Below are 17,585 nucleotides of genomic sequence, written 5' to 3'. Positions count from 1 at the left end.
AGAAAAAGCAAAAAAAAAAAATTTTTTTATCGTCTGATAAAAAAATTTCTTTGCCGAATTTTTTCCTACTTCATAGATTTAGATTTATTTATTTCAGAGTAGCATTACAGTATATAATCTCATATCCCTTAGTTCTCTTTATTTCGCAAAAAGTTAAGATACTTATCGTTTCCATGAAACTATATCAACAGTAATGAATAAACAAACCACCAAACAGTTTAACGTAAAAATGAAATTTCACATAAAAACCCAATAAAATATAATTTAACGAGGCATTACTGAACCCGGTCACGAATATATGGGGCATTTTGGCATATAACATGCAAATTTGGTTATATGCCCGTCATATTTTTGCCGTAAAAAATGTCCCTTGTGTATTAAATATATGAGTTCGTAAAACTATGTCCCAGAAACCTTCTTGACCCAAATATAGGTTTAGGTCGTAATTGTTCCTGTCTTATAGGGTTATGTTGGTTGGTTGTTTGATTCCTTGACATGAGGTGAAATAGCTTTTGTATTACACGGAGTGTTTTTAGCAATACGTCGCGGGTTGTATCTATATGTTATACTCAAGAACTTTTAAAAGGTACTTGCAAGCTTAATGGCCTATATTAATATCTTATACCTTTAAACGAGCAATTCTTGTATATATATATATATATATTTTCGGGATCTCGGAAACGGCTCTAACGATTTTGCTGAAATTTGGTATATGGGGGTTTTTGGGGGTAAACAATCGATCTAGATTAGTCTTATGTTTGGGAAAACGCGTGTTTTCGAGTTTTCATGCGTTTTTCTTTCGACGCAGAATATGGTCGCTAATTTTGTGTTGCCGGCCACTGTCTGTCTGGTCCAGCGGGTTAAGACGCGGACTGCTAAACGAGTGTTACGGGTTCGAATCTCGCCCGGTGACTAACTTTTTTTTTTTTTATATGTTCAAGTTTATATATAATTTTTTTAATTTTTATTGTTTTAGACAAGTTTAATTTAGTAAAAAAATTTAGTTAAGATTATCACCTATACACCACCATATTACAATAAATAGTTATAACCGAGCAAAGCTCGGTCGCCCAGGTACTTATTATTATTGGTATATTGACGGCCCGATTCGAAGAATGATGAAGACACGTTTAAGATCTTGGAAAGATTATTTAAAGATCTATAACTAAACGACATGTCAAAATTTACCTTTGTTTCTATTTCCACTGTTATCCGCAGTAATATCTATCTACGATACTTCTAACGTCAAAGTGACATTGGTTGCCCGAATCGAGCTGCTTCTGTCAATTATACGACATACAAACGATATCTAAATGAGAACTTATCTAAACCAGAACTTATCGTTATCGCATGTCATTCTTCGAATCGGGCCGTTAAATATATGACGTTAAAAGATATGATAGGTTACAGGTAAGAAGCAGATAATTTGGTGGGTATTATTTTTTACTTTTAAGTACGTTTGGCACAATCGCTAAGGATAAACCTCGAAATCACTAGAAAAGTCCTGAAACTTGGTATGTATGTTAATAGAAGGTCCTGTTTTCATATCTAGACCATCTGAATTTGAGGACTTGAAGGAACCGCCGCCATCTTGGATCCTTGTCCTATATAGTTAAGTTCAGTTGTACTATTTGTAAATTAAGCAGGTACGAACCTTCCTACTATTTTTGCCTCTAGATCCTAACTTCCTAGGAGGTGAAACTACCGTCAGTTCAACCAAATTCTCAATAACTCGCTAGCCAGACTGGACATTGGCATCCCTCAAAGATCTCGACAAAAAGCGACGTACGCTACTGATTTTCAAAGCCTTCTTGTTAATTCTTCTGATTTGCACTAAGCAATCAGTTCAAATTATTTCTAGTATATACCTATATTTTCCATTAAAAACTGTAATGAAAAATGACTCTGCAATCAAAACTAACGAAAGAAAGAAATCAAATGTAGGAGATTCTTTTTCAGACCCAATCGGGAATAGTAAACCGATAGGCCGATTTTTAATTGATACGAAATCACTTTGCGAATAAAATTACCATTTGTTTTCGTTAGGTTGAAACAGATTGAATTTGGAGCTCGAATTGGAAGGTTTCTGTGCTTTCGTATTAAAGTAACGCTTAATTGAAATGAATAAATAAAAAATAAATATATAAATTTTGTAGGGACATTTTTACACAAATTGCCTATAAGTATACTTAAAAAATAGGTAATATATCATGCCACTGTTCCTGACGGCAACCTTGGGCAGCAGCATAAGTGGGAATTAGGATGGCCTTCTGTTCCGTTCTTAACGTTTAGTTTTAAATAATTAATCATATTCCGCGCGCTTCAAACCGTTTATCGATGCAATGTCAAAACGCACTTCACAGCGATGCAATATTGGAATTTAAGCCAATAGGATCGCCCGAAAATGATCAGACGACATGCTAAGGACAGCCATCAGCAGAGCGCCTCTGGTGGCGAAAGAGAGAACTAACGAAACGCACGAGGCGTGCGGATCGACCGCTATAGATTTAATGTACCATGTAATGATCATGTTACATTATGGTTAATAAATAAACTAAACTAAACTAAATCGTTTTTTATGGATTAAGCAACCAAACCTAAGTGTTTTAGTGTTCTATCGCACGTAACAAAAGGCCTAAGACTGTTAACCGTACCGCCGGCCGGCGTGTGAAAGAAGAAAACGTGCTAAACGTAAGAAGAACCAGTCACATCGAGAGGATTCCACCATTGCTGCAACCTCAGGTTAGTCCCGTGCATGATAATCCTGTTGGACTGAATTTCTCTTGTTGTATCGCTTGTTACCGGCGAATTGTAGATATTTATGCTCGATCCAGTATGTTACGGATTGGCATTGCATCTTTATTAAAACCGCGCTAATTTGTAACACCTTCTTATTAATTACAAGCCTTTACTTAACTTACAATGTAGCTATGTATGCTTATATGGATGATGATCACTTCCCGACTTCCAATAAAGCTGAAAATTTGCATACAAAATGATTTAAGTCGGGTGACAATGCAATATTATAGTACCATCGAGCTAATCTGACGATGGAGACAGGAGGTAGCCATAGGAACTCTGTGATAAAACAACGCAACCTAATTGTGTTTGAGGTTTTTAGAATCGTCTCCATGAATATTAGTTGCCTGTGGAAAGAAAAAAGTTGAAGTTGGATGAAGTTGTGTGTGGAGAGTGAGCGATAAAAGCTTTTACCAAAAATTAAATTTTTGCCAAAAACTTATTATTATTTATGAGCAGTAACTTTGTCCATGGCGGCATATTCGTGCCAGCATGCGACAGCGGTAACATGTGCAAAGTGTAAACTTACTACTGAAGGTAGCGGTATAATTTACGTCAACATTCCCAGTAACATGCCGGCAGCGGCAAAGGCATGGGCAAAACTTTGTTCATGGCGGCATGTTCGTGCCAGCATGCAGCAGCGGTAGTATGTGCAAAGTGTAAACTTACTACTGAATGTAGCGGTATAATTTACGTCAACATTCCCCGTAACATGCCGGCCGCGGCAAAGGCATGGGCAAAACTTTGTCCATGGCGGCATGTTCGTGCCAGCATGCAGCAGCGGTAGCATGTGCAAAGTGTAAACTCACCACTGAATGTAGCGGTATAATTTACGTCAAAATTCCCAGTAACATGCCGGCAGCGGCAAAGGCAGGGGCAAAACTTTGTCCAAGGGGGCATGTTCGTGCCAGCATGCAGCAGCGGTAGCATGTGCAAAGTGTAAACTCACTACTGAATGTAGCGGTATAATTTAGGTCAACATTCCCCGTAACATGCCGGCAGCGGCAAAGGCATGGGCAAAACTTTGTCCATGGCGGCATGTTCGTGCCAGCATGCAGCAGCGGTAGCATGTGCAAAGTGTAAACACTCGCTGCTGACAGTAGCGGTATAATTAGCGTCAACATAGCGGCAAAGGCATGGGCAACGTGTAAATGGTGCGAACAGGAATATGTTTAACCCCTTAACGGATGTCATAAAAAATATAATATTTGAACTTAAATAGCTATGAATAGAGTCGAATATTATAACTTCCATATATGTATGCATAAAGGCGGTAAAATGTTAATTTAGGTTTATGTGGAAACCGTCCATCTGGGCGTCCCAGATACCGCTGTAGTGACGAAGCCCATTAAGACCTTGGAGTACCCAACTGGCGTAAAATAGGGCAAAGTGGCGTTCTCTTGGGTCCAGTAAGCAAGCTTCTATCTACGTCTTTTCTTCGTCATAATTTTTTTTTAATTATTTTCATAAAACTCGAGGCATAACTAAAAATAAACGCAAATAGAAATAAGACGAAGTCCCAATGCTAACTTTTAATTAAAATTAAGGAAGCCAAGGTTCTTCGACGTTTAATAGAAATGTAATAAGACTTTGAGGGCACTCGAACAACGAATATTCATTTTCGTTTTACATAATCTAATTCGTTTCTATTTGGGCCTGAGGTTCTTGCATAAATGGCTTCACATTTCAGTATTGATTTTTGAAAGGAAGTACCTATTTTTTATTTAATGGTGCTATGAGTTATCGTTTCCAAGAAGGCTTACCCCCTTGTTATGGCGATGTCAAAGTAATCCTCATGCTGTCAATTTAGGATTCTTATTTGTTACTAAGAAATGCACTTCCTGTTCGAGCGCCATCTTGATAGTTTAGAAAGAAAGAAAGAAAGAAAGAAAGAAATGACATTTATTCCATAAAGAAGATGAAAGAAATAAGATAGAAAGATAATGATAAGAACAACAAAACAAAAACAAAAAAACAACAGATTTAAATTATGTACACATTAAAATCCGAAAATTACACACTTGGATCCAGCAATGTGTGCAGTAGGGAAAAGACCCTGTCTCAGCATATTGTTGCTATTCGCAAACGAGGCAAATTGCAACGCTGTTATTCTGCCAAGGCCTTGGGGAGTGACATATAAATATTAATAAATAGGTTTATAGAAATGAAATGAAATGAAATGAAATGAAATATTTATTAATAACAATTGTTACATGTCGTGTCGTGTGAGTTTGCAATAGTTTATCAATTACAATAATCTTACAAATAAAATTCATGCAGATACAATTATTATTTTATATTGTATGTAATTAATTATTATATTGTATGTAAATTATATCATATTCAAATATTTTATTATGTCACAATAATATTTCACAATATTATTTACCATTTAAATAACAAGCGGTAGACTAAAAAACTCGTCATATGAATAAAATGACTCTTGTGTCAACCACTTCTTGAGTCTAACCTTAAATGCCGCGGTGGAAGCTGCATCTCTTACCGAGTTCGGCAGGCGATTGTAAATAGAGGGGCCTAAATAGTACACAGATCGCTGTGACTTGGCGAGTTTGTGTGGTTCGGCGACCAGCCTATTGTGGTGTCTATTACTGCGTAGACTATAGTTAGTGTTAGTGCCTCTGCGCTTGAACAAATCCAGGTTCCCATGTGTGAACACTGAAACCTGGTAGATGAGTAAACAAGGCAGGGGCAAAATCTTCAAATCGCGGAATAGGTCACGCGCGGGGGCATCCTCCGCCTTACCAGCCATCGCGCGAATAGTAATACCCTTACCCTTTAATATTGTCCTTTATATTATAAATCCTTTGGTTTTTGCTCTTTAATATTGTTTAGCGTATCGACCAACAAAAGTGGAGGTGGACAGGCCACATGCTGCGCGACAACAAAGAAAAATGGAGCAAGCAAGTGACCCTCTGGTACCCATTCGGTTGCAAGCGCAAAAAAGGTCAACAAATAACCACACATCCAGTTTACTCTAGGACCCGGCTGGACCAGAGTTGCTTTAGACAGACAGCACTGGAAAGAGTTGGAAGAGGCCTATGCTGACAGGCACACCACACTAAGAGACATTTTATAATAAGACAACTTAATATTTGTATTTACAAGTGATTCATATGTGGATTAAAGGCTTATTTAATTTTAATTTTAATTTAATTGTTTAAAGTGTAATAGCGATAGCTTATTATACAGTAAATTAATGTGGTAGTGTGTAGTGAATGGAGGATTAATTTTGAAACGCGTTTAACCACCATTTTGGAGTCAACGGCCGGTAGTCCACGTGCTACTATTAAAATCCAGTTATCGCTTTACAAGAGCTGATAAAATCACCGTACACTGTCAAGTAAGCAAATCGGAAAAGTACTTTTTGCAAAGCAAGAAGCACATGAATTGAGCGTCAAATCAAACACCAAAAACCCGCCTCAAAATGCAGGTTTAACTTATTCCATAACGCAAACTTTGCTGTCTCATTTTGTAATAAAGCCGTTAAGATATTAGTGTAGTTAATGCATGGAACGTTCAGAATCTGAATCAAGTCTGCAAGCTCGTCCTATTACTTCTAACCATTATTTTCAATAGAACCAGCATAAGCTTGATCTCTGATTACCCATAATCACTACCAGCTTCGAGCTCAAACTTAAAATAGTTTTTCTATAGCAAGTCTTTTGTAAAATAGTATTAACAACGTAGATGCCAGTCGTCGGTAAAGTTATTCTAAACACGTCACGCGCCCTAAGTGGTCTCAGCTTGATGCAATTTTGTTTAAAGAAAGCTTCATACGGTGTTTGTGGAGATTTTTACAGAACTGGAAAGTTCGAGAAAATTCATGAATGTCTGTGAATAATTCAGTGATCACGCTAAGGATCACGTTATGGCTGATGTTAACGTGTTCATAATAATAATCCTGCGGCATATAGGATTTTAAATATTATAATCATGCCATCATTGTCCCGGCTTTTGCCACGGCTCATGGGATGGCAACTAATCCCAAGAATTGGCGTGACTAGTACTTATTGGGATTAGTCCGGTTTCCTCGCGATGTTTTCTTGCACCGTAAAGCGAACAGGCAAATGTCAAATGATAGATCGTAGGTACATAAGTTCCGAAAAACTCATTGGCAAGAGCCGAGGTTTGTACCCGCAACTTTCGGATTTAAAATCGCACGTTTTTAGCGCTCTAATATTATAATCATGTAAACATTCAGAAAAGGAACAGACATTTCTTTACCTGATGAACATTTACATATATAATAAAACATTTATTTCAAGTAAGTTACACTCATATCTTGGTTATATTAGATATTAAGGATATCTCAAACGATCTTTTAGTTTTATTTTGTCAAATGTTTGACAAGTGACAGATAGTTTTGCCGCGGTTTTGGTAAAATGTGACATTGACAGTTAGATTACGATAGACAGGAAAAACTCAAGCGATTGAATAAAGGATTTGTGTTGTTTTAATTGTAGAAAACTCAAAGATAAGTAAACTATTGTAAACTAATTCAGTATTTTAGTGAGAGATCTATCAGTTAGTAAAACTTAATTCAAATATGTATTAGTACCTACTTAAAACCTAGGAATAATTTATGACGTTGTGTTTGTAAAACACTCAGCTAAGATTGCATTTACATATTTAAAAATAGTTTAGTTAGGTAAAACAGTTGTTGTAGATAATTATGTAGTTATCTACACAAATATGCTAAATGAGCATAAAATATGTTAACCGAGTTGTACAGGCAGCGTCAAATACTTTGTAGCAACCAAAGTAGCCAAATAGTTCGGTACACCATATATTTAGTATGGACTGTACCCTAGAAAGCAGTATTCTAATCCTGTTTAAAACCTAATTGGAATTTGTCTTTACGCGACTTTGCTAACGAGATTTGACTAGGTGCTTTACTTTATTTTCGTCACGTCACGAGTAAATAAAGAAAGTCTGTGTTAACATGAAATTAATGTGTTTGCAATTAAAAGAATAAATCTTATATATCTACACGAACATTACTAGCGACCTGCCAGCCTAGCCAAGGTGACAATCGGTATGGCTACGGCAACGAAACGCTTTGTCTCTCTCTATCACTCACAGTTTCGTTTCGAATAAGTTTCGATCGCTACGCAGCGTAAGCGATTTGCATGTTGGCTACGACCTGTTGTGATTAGTGAGACAGATTAGAAGCTCAACATTATTTAAACTCATTTTGACGACTGGTTTGGCCTAGTGGGCAGTGACCCTGCCTACGAAGCTGATGGTCCTGGGTTCAAATCCTGGTAAGGGCATGGATATTTGTTCCTGAGTCATGGGTGTTTTCTATGTATTTAAGTATTTATAAATATTTATATGTTATATTATATATATCGTTGTTGTCTAAGTACCCTCAACACAAGCCTTATTGAGCTTACTGTGGGACTTAGTCAATTTGTGTAATAATGTCCTATAACATTTCATATTTTATTTTCGTAAAACGCCAACGACGCAAGGTAAGACCTAAGCCCTCGTACAAACACTCGCGTCTGAAAATATCGATACGAAAAATATGCCAAAAATATGTATACACTAGCTTAATATATGGGCAATAAAGTCGTGTAGGTATACATTTTTAGCACTTTTTTCGTATCGATATTTTCAGACATTACCGTACAACACGGCTGGTCATCTGTTGTGAATGTGAAAGGTTGTTTAAGAGCAAGTTTAGCCTGACGAGCCACATAAGAGCTCATGAGAGGAAAAACCCTTGATTGCCGAGGTCGCCGTCATCGAAATCGACGTGGGGGACTATACTAACTGTACAAAACAAAATACTTTTTGACAGTTTTATAGCGGCCAAGCTTCGTGCCGAGCAAAGCTAATTTACCAAGTATTGTTAGTACTAATCATCATATATTAAATATTGCTTTATAAGCGCTGGTGGCCTAGCGGTAAGAGCGTGCGACTTGCAATCCGGAGGTCGCGGGTTCAAACCCCGGCTCGTACCAATGAGTTTTTCGGAACTTATGTACGAAATATCATTTGATATTTACCACTCGCTTTTCGGTGAAGGAAAAAAGCGTGAGGAAACCGGACTAATCCCAACAAGGCCTAGTTTACCCTCTGGGTTGGAAGGTCTGATGGCAGTCGCTTTCGTAAAAACTAGTGCCTACGCCAAATCTTGGGATTAGTTGTCAAGCGGACCCCAGGCTCCCATGAGCTGTGGCAAATGCCGGGACAACGCGAGGAAGAAGATGATTAAATATTGCTTTAAAAACTGCCAAAGACTATAGAAAGCAGAAAGCTAGCGGCGCGCGCGCTCCCGGAAGCAGACCGGTTGTACCGGAAGTGTCGGCGCCATATTGTTTTAAAGCTCATTTGAATTTAAATCGCCTTCGCAGATAAGATGCCGCGATAGGGAATTGTTTTAAGATGGCCGCTGTAAGTTAAATGTTGGGCATAAATTGTTTTTATATTTGTCTTTACATTGTATTGTTGTCCCTGGAGAATACTGGAGATAAGGAACACGGGCAAATTTTACCATAATATACACACAAATTATAAGTTTTTCACCACACCAACTGGTAAAGGGCCTCTTGATTGTTCAAAAACTAATGAGAAAGTTGCATTTTATCCTAATGTGGGGCAAAGTAATCAGATGCAAATTTTGAGTTGTTTCTTTATGTTAGCTGGTAGAATTGACTTTCAAATTATGATTTTGGATGATAATTTGTTTATTACGTTCATTTGGATTTGAATTGGATTTTTTGGTATTTCATAGTTAGTATTTTCCGCGTTGGTGTGGTGAATAAGTTTGTGTTTCACTCGTAGGCAAAGTTTGTTTTAAACTCGCTACGCTCGTGGTTCAATTTTGGAATCTTTCGCTTGCTCGGGTATCAATATTAGTACGAGCAGTTAAACAACAACTTTGCCCTGGTAAAACAAATGACTATTGATCACACTTGCTGGAAAAAGAACTTGTTTCATGCAGGTGTACTAAAGGACAAATGCCTATTTTGCTCCTGGGGGAGTTATCGCTGCGTTTGGTTAACAAACAAACAAACCAACAAGACAATAGTACATTGTGCAACGAGGGGGGTAAGTGAAATTTTGGATACGGGGGTGGTAATTCCCGACAGCCTCAGGCTGGAGGAAATTAAAGACCCCACAGTTTGTAATATTCTTACCCCCGGTCTTACACACAATGTTTTTCATCACACTTGCAAAGAAAAAACTAAATTTTAAGCGAAATATTTCTTAAATACGGTGACATATCAAACATTCATCCGCCATTTTGACAGGTTAGGCATCGAAGGCACAGACACCCACATTCAGCCACGATTGAAAATTATGTAAAAATATTTTAATGGGCTGTAAATTAATCAAATTAAGTAATTTTAAACATAAATAATAATATTAAATTATAAACATCAGTATTCTAAAACTAAAACTGATTTATTCTACTTGGTTTGTATGAATAAGTGATATAAAAAAAAGCTGGAACTCCCTAGGGAGTTATAGCTTTTTTTTCACAATTCATAACTCCCGGGGGAACAATATAGGTGTTTGTCCTTCAGTACATCTGTATGAAATAAGGTCTTTTTCGAGCAAGTGTGATGAAAACTTCGTTTATGCCGGGTGTTTCCTGTAACAGGAGCAGTTACGTCAAATTTTCCACATTAATTATTCACTTTTTGTACCGTTCTAGTGCCTGAGCTGATATCATAACTTTTCTCTTACGAATCCAATATTGCATATAGGTTATTTAATAATATTATGTTAGAAACTACACGTTTATTTGCTTCACTATTACGTCAATGCCGTCACGTTCCACTTACAAGTTTTTTTCGTCTTGCGCCTTGGTCACGCAGGCGGGACATGGCAACTTAATTAAGAACACACCCTTAACGGCACCATTCCGTAACTGCTGAATCAGAAAGGACAAAATTAAATGCATTGCCAAAGAAGTAAAAACAAACAACTTAATGACTTAGTGTGGGTATGTTTTTGAGTTTTAGTAGCAGTGAAGTTAACGAACTGCTGTTACGTACTGCTTAACTGGGTCAAGAATATTTTTTAATTATTAATTTCTAAAGGTAATTGTGACACAATGCGCTATCAGGCTACCACTCATAACAGTAAATGGGAAACCAGTTAGAATTTTGCGCTGGAATAGGTAAATAATTGATATTATGAGCACCTCGCTTGGATCGATATAAAAAGTTCGGGCGAATTACAACATATTAATATAAAACCTCCCTGTCAACAACCATCGATTGGCATTAATCCAAAAATCAGCTCAGTGCCTACTTTTAGGGTCATACACATTTTACTGTATGCTTTTTTTACAATTATTGCCTGGATTATTTAAGCGAACTGTATGCATAACTCGTGCGCGTCTTTCTCAACGCTAATTTTTACGCTGCGCCCTTACAGGCAGGATACAGTTTTTCAGTACATGAAACTCAGAAGAAAAACGTGACATATACGGGTCATGTACCCGGCATATTAACTTTTATTATATTGCCCACAGAAGAGACCTGTTTGTGAAATGTGTTTGACCCTTGAACACTACTAAATTGAAATAGTACATTTCGTTGCTAGTGCGGAAAGTATGTCATTACTTCACGAGTACCGAGTATTCTTGCCACGAGCCGCAGGCGTGAAGAATGACATTTCCGCACGTGTATTGAACGACGTTTTTTAATACAGTTGCGAAAAAATAAGAAAAACAACAAGTACCTTTTTATGCATGTTCTATAAAACAGAAACAATTGTAAATATAAAATTATACTATTATTACCTAAGTATCGTTATTTACGATTATTTGTGTATCGTATATTTAAATTGTATGAAAACAATATCGAATGTTGCCTTTGGAAACTTAAAACATTCTTGCAGTAAGAAAAAACGCCTCTGCTTTGACAGGCGTTTCGGCAGCTATTCCGTTCCATTCAGACAACTTATTAAGAACGCATTTTCAATATTCAATATTAAAAAATAAACGTGTTATAATGATGAAGAGGTAATTAATAAAATATGAAATATGCTTATATTTATTATTTTTACATTCACAGGAGGTTTTTATGTTGATTACGACTTTTAAAGGAAACTAACATTAACACTCATCAATAAGTAGTCATGAATTGGAACAAGTGGAAAAGTAAAAAGCACTAGTTCGCGAAATCCAACTTTCCGCACGCTAAACAGCTACGTAAAGTAGCACTTTTTGAGCAACTGTATTAAAAAATTCATTACCTCTGATTTGTATCGTAGGCAGGTAAAAATAAGACTGTGTTGCGATATACATTAAAGCTCACATTATAAGATTTATAAGTAGGTCAGTAACGTAACAAATGTCATCCCAGCTCGACTTCGAAATTCAATTTTAACACGACACCTCATCGAATTATCGAGAAATGGAACATACAAAAACGTAATAACATTCCGGAGAGTCGCTTTTATTATGAAATGGAGGGTAACAAATGAGAACTTGATGGATAGAAGGTGAAATATACTTGGGGTGATGGAATTACCCTTTAACGAAACAAAATACGGAACTCTAAAAATCGACTCGTATCATTTTGAGGACTTCATCATTACTACCTTATCATCTTACCTGCCTGCCTGATGGTAAGCAGTCTCCGTAGCCTATGTACACCTGCAACTCCAGAGAAGTTACATGCGCGTTGCCGACCCTAACCCCACCCCCCCTCGTTGAGCTCTGGCAACCTTACTCACCGGCAGGAACACGACACTATGAGTAGGGTCTAGTGTTATTTGGCTGCGGTTTTCTGTAAGGTGGAGGTACTTCCCCAGTTGGGCTCTGCTCTAGATCTGGAATGACATCTGCTGTGCTGTGCCCTACCACACAAGGCGAGATGACATTCACATTGCCCATACCTCTCTTAAAACGTCATTTTAGAGAGAAAATGCTATAGTTAGGAAGGTATTTCTTATAGTAGATACCTAACTACTGCATTTTCTCTCGAGGTAGGTACCTATCCAATCCACATCAATACCTATAGGTGTTTCTAAAAAAACTCCCCCAATATCTCCTGAAATCTATTTTTTAATACAGTTGCTCAAAAAGTGCTACTTTACGTAGCTGTTGTTACGTAGCGTGCGGAAAGTTGGATTTACAGTACATATAGGCGTACACACAGTACACATAGGCGTTACTTTACCCCACTAGTGCGATAATTAGCACATTACGTGACTATGTCAAAAATTTAAAGGGCCATATTATGTTCTGTAAAATGTTGTACGATACATGTGCGAATAGGTAATTCGAAACGAGTGGCGATAAATTAAAACACGACCGAGGGTTCCTATTTTTCGCACTTGTATCGTAATGTACTATTCGCGAACTAGTGCTTTTTACTTTTCCACTTGTTCCATTCATTCATGACTGTACTTATTGATGATTGTTAATGTTAGTTTCCTTTAAAAGTCGTAATCAACATAAAAACCTACAGTTAATGTAAAAATAATAAATGTAAGCACGCAATGTAGTGTCGGTAACGCGCATGTAACTCCTCTGGAGTTGCAGTCGTACATAGCCTACGGAGACTGCTTACCATGGCGGGGCGTATGCTTGTAGCGATTTTGATAGCCCAGACTTTGATTGTGATAATGTCAAACTTCTATGAAATTATAACGTTTACTTGACACTTTCACCGTCTGGGTTATCAAAATCGCTGCCAACTTAGTTTGGTCTGACTCTATTACAGATTTATAAATCAATTTTATTTCGGTTCGGGTAAGTACAACTTCCGTAATATATGTTTTTACGTAAAACAGCACTCAGAATTCACTTTTGATTACATCATCGTCTCCCAAATTAATATGACGCGCGTTCACGACCCATTTGCGACGATAAATTTGCCGTCAGGCGTTCTACGAGGTAAAGTAGGGGTCTTAAGGCGTTCGTAAGGCAAACTGGGTATCTACACCCCAGGCCAAAAGTATGGAAACAAGCTTATATACACGGTGTAACACGAGGAAACCGAAAGATTCAGTGCCAGTTTTACCATAACATAAAGTTTTATCAAATACGTTCAAAATTTTGAAAAAAAAAATATTTTTTTGTTTGGCGAAATTGATTTATTTCTTTCCCGAGATTTATTTCCCGAGCGCATCGAGGGGGTTATTAGTTAATTCCTTCAACTAAGGGGATTAAGACTGAGTCCTGAGTGCAGTCAGGGATTCAAGCGCGCCCAAGACAAAAACAGCTTTACTTCTCTTACCTCCTGCGAGATAATAAATAAACTAAGGCTACTAGAAACAATACTTTATTAAAATAAATAAATAATAAAAATGAATGTTTGATACACAGCGTCAAGCGTCTTGTAGAACTCGCGGCTTTTGTTTTTTTCCAGTTTATTTATTCATAAACTAAACAATACTCAGCTTGTGGTGGCCAGTACGATTTTCGAATAAATAAATTCGATTTTCAAATTAGTACGGCGGCCGCCGCGCTGCGTGTGCCGCCGTACGGGCTTCACGAAATTAGACTTTAAAACATAACAATAAGAACTATGAGAAGTGAAATCACATTATAATTAAATTCAATACAACGTTACTACCCGGCTAAAGCCAAGGGCTATAATGATTTGCTTTCGGTAAGATTTGCATGATATATAATTTGGCATTTTCTAGCAGGTGGTTTGAAAATACAATACAATACCATACCATACCATTATTTTAGATTTAATATCCAGTGGGGATTATTTTAGATTTAGTTTTATAGTTTATAGATTAAATATTATTTTATATATAATTAATTTTAACGTTTTTATTTAACAACGTAGTCAAATTATTAAACATGCTATTTCATTAGAGTATAATTGTTATTGTAGTTCTTAGGTTTGATATGTGAAGAAAGAAGATGTGTTATAAAATACAATACTTTTGAGATTGCCTATTATAACTTTTTCGTAACTAATACACAATAATAATAAAATACCGTCCCACCTCCAACGGACTAATGTAAAAGCGGGCGCAGCTGCGGAAAGTGCCGAAATTTTGAAACGTAATAAATATAAGAGCCTCGGTAGAGAGTACCATTTTGTACCTTTTGGCGTTGATACTCTAGGTCCATGGGGTCCCAGCGCGCACAAGTTTTTTGCATAAATCTCGAAGCGTCTGGTTGACGTAACTGGTGACCGAAGAGCTAGCAGCTTCCTCGCACAACGTATCAGTATTGCGATACAACGAGGAAATGCTGCCAGCATCCTTGGTACAATGCCTCAAGAACCTATTTTAGATTTAAGCTAGTTATAGTAATCCTCTGTATATATCCATAATAATCATAAAAACATGGGACATAATTTTTTTTTATAAATATTATAGGACATTATTACACAAATTGACTAAGTCCCACAGTAAGCTCAATAAGGCTTGTGTTGAGGGTACTTAGACAACGATATATATTATATAAATATTTATAAATACTTAAATACATAGAAAACACCCATGACTCAGGAACAAATAAATGCCCTTACCAGGATTTGAAACCGGGACCATCAGCTTCGTAGGCAGGGTCACTACCCACTAGGCCAAACTGGTCGTCAAATTATTTAGAAAACATTAAAGAAAACAACGTCGTTTCCATATTTTTGGCCTGGGGTGTACATCGTAGGTCGTTCCCGAGGAAGAGTGCTCGGGTATGTCGTAAAAGTGAGACACGTACTGCGAAATTGACTCTCACCTGCTTGCCTTCCTTCCTCGTCTTAATTTTTTTAACAAATCTTCCCTGTGATTTTCATCAAATAGAGACATTATTTATCTAAGTACCTATTTCATATTTCAGTAAGTTTTTAGGTAACAATTCAAAATACAAATACAAATTTTGTATTTCTATTTTGAGTTGTTCCCTAAAAAACTTTCAAATGTTAACCTGAAATATTTGTACTTAATTGTGTTTACATTACTCACCTACTCGTACTTATATGAATTAGGTACTTTGTTTTCCTAGTTTTGACGAATCAGTATCAAAAACTACTTAAGTATTTGTCTTGTGGTCATGCATGCACCTGATTTAGTTGAATGTAAACAAATTCAAAATATTATGACTAGTTTACTAGCTGGAGTAGATACACGATCAAAAATAATAATTAGTGCGTAAATAAATGTTCTTCCCTAAAACAACAAATCAAGCCCTTCATTTACAATCAACCCAAAAACAAATGCAACCGTGATTCGACGCATAAATGCGAAGGAAACTACACTTAAGTATTACATTAATGTGATTCTCGCTCCTTTTAGTTTGCAATTAAGTACATAATTCTTTTGCATAACTTTTACCCGAGCATCTGCTGCGTGTTATCTCATTCTTTGTCCTTATACGGTTGTTATAAAGTTTAAATTCCAATGATATTTAGTTCCAAGACGGCAAAACATAGTTGGGATATTAAGGGAACTTCTCGCATTACGAAGCCAACTTTTTTCTTTAACATATCCTATCTCACGTACATATCCTGTGTCCGGCGAATATATAATTATTTTTATGACAAGTACAGATTGCGGTTGTGAGGATTTAATATTCTGTTTTTGACCAACTTCACTATCTAGATCAAGTTGTACGTGGACACAATGCCTGGGGGCCTAGCCAACAAAAGATGACAATCGGTGATAGAAAACGCCAATCTCAATTTAAATAATGTATGAAACATTGACATATATCCAAGGACGGGCCTGGACTGGATGTCGTTCGATACCCCCCGTTAGGGGGGTATGAGGGGCCGCTTCCGCCTTTCGGCTGCGGCGGCTGTCACGGGTCGCTCCCCACCGACCGCTGGGGAGATCTATTGACCGTCATGTGGGGGACGGTGTGTGTGGCTGGTGTGGGCCAGCTCTTCGCTACCGATTGTTACCCAACTCCACGACCGCTAGCCTAGTGATACCGTTTGAGCGGGGCCAGGTTTCGGGGTCGCGGTGAAGGCGACCGAGGACGGGCCTTACGGGCACCATTCGGTGCTAGTTCAGCGGTGTCTAACGCAACTAGTAGCGACTAATCGCGCGCGGGATGCTAACTCATAGACCAATTGCTTCACAAAGCACAGCGCCACAGCGTTAGACTGCACATTCGCTCGAATTCGAGAGTAACACCGCTGCGCTGTACTGGCCGCATAGCCAACATGCAAATCGCTTACGCTCCGTAGCGATCGAAACGCAACTGTCACGGTGGCACTAAAATGGAAGAGTGATAGAGAGACAAGCGTTTCGTTGTCGAAGCGATAGCGATTATCACCTTGGCTAGGTCGGCTGGCTCCATATTGCCCGTAACGCCCGTCCTTAAATATATGTCAATGACTAATTCTCAGTAATCATAATCACCTCTTTCTCTATGCAAACTACTTATCATAATCCAATAAACATTGTAAGCATAAAGAAGTATTGTAATGGAGAAATTCGCAGCACATTCAATTCAGCAGCTCTCAAGTAGAACAATGAGCCGTGTGAACTATATCAACGGGTTTTTGTGGTACCGCTGCGCTGTTTACCGCTTGCCGTTATCATTCCGCTTCATTTTGTGTTATGGTAGGAGGATGTCCGGGTTTTGGGACCCTCGTAACGGTGATTATCCTTTGCTGTGTTTATAGTGTTTATACTCATTTGTACAGTTGGAATTTTTTGAGTCCGTTAAACATTAGTACATTGTGCAACGAGGGGGGTAAGTGAAATATTGTATGAGAGTCTATATATTGTGAATTAAAGACTCGAGTAACAATATTCTTATACACCGAGTTACCTACACTAAATGTTAGGTATATAATTTTGGAAAAGGGCTGGATCGATAT

The sequence above is a fragment of the Cydia pomonella genome, chromosome 15 (assembly GCF_033807575.1).
Source record: "Cydia pomonella isolate Wapato2018A chromosome 15, ilCydPomo1, whole genome shotgun sequence".
NCBI lineage: Eukaryota > Metazoa > Arthropoda > Insecta > Lepidoptera > Tortricidae > Cydia > Cydia pomonella.
This window is presented reverse-complemented; position numbering follows the sequence as displayed.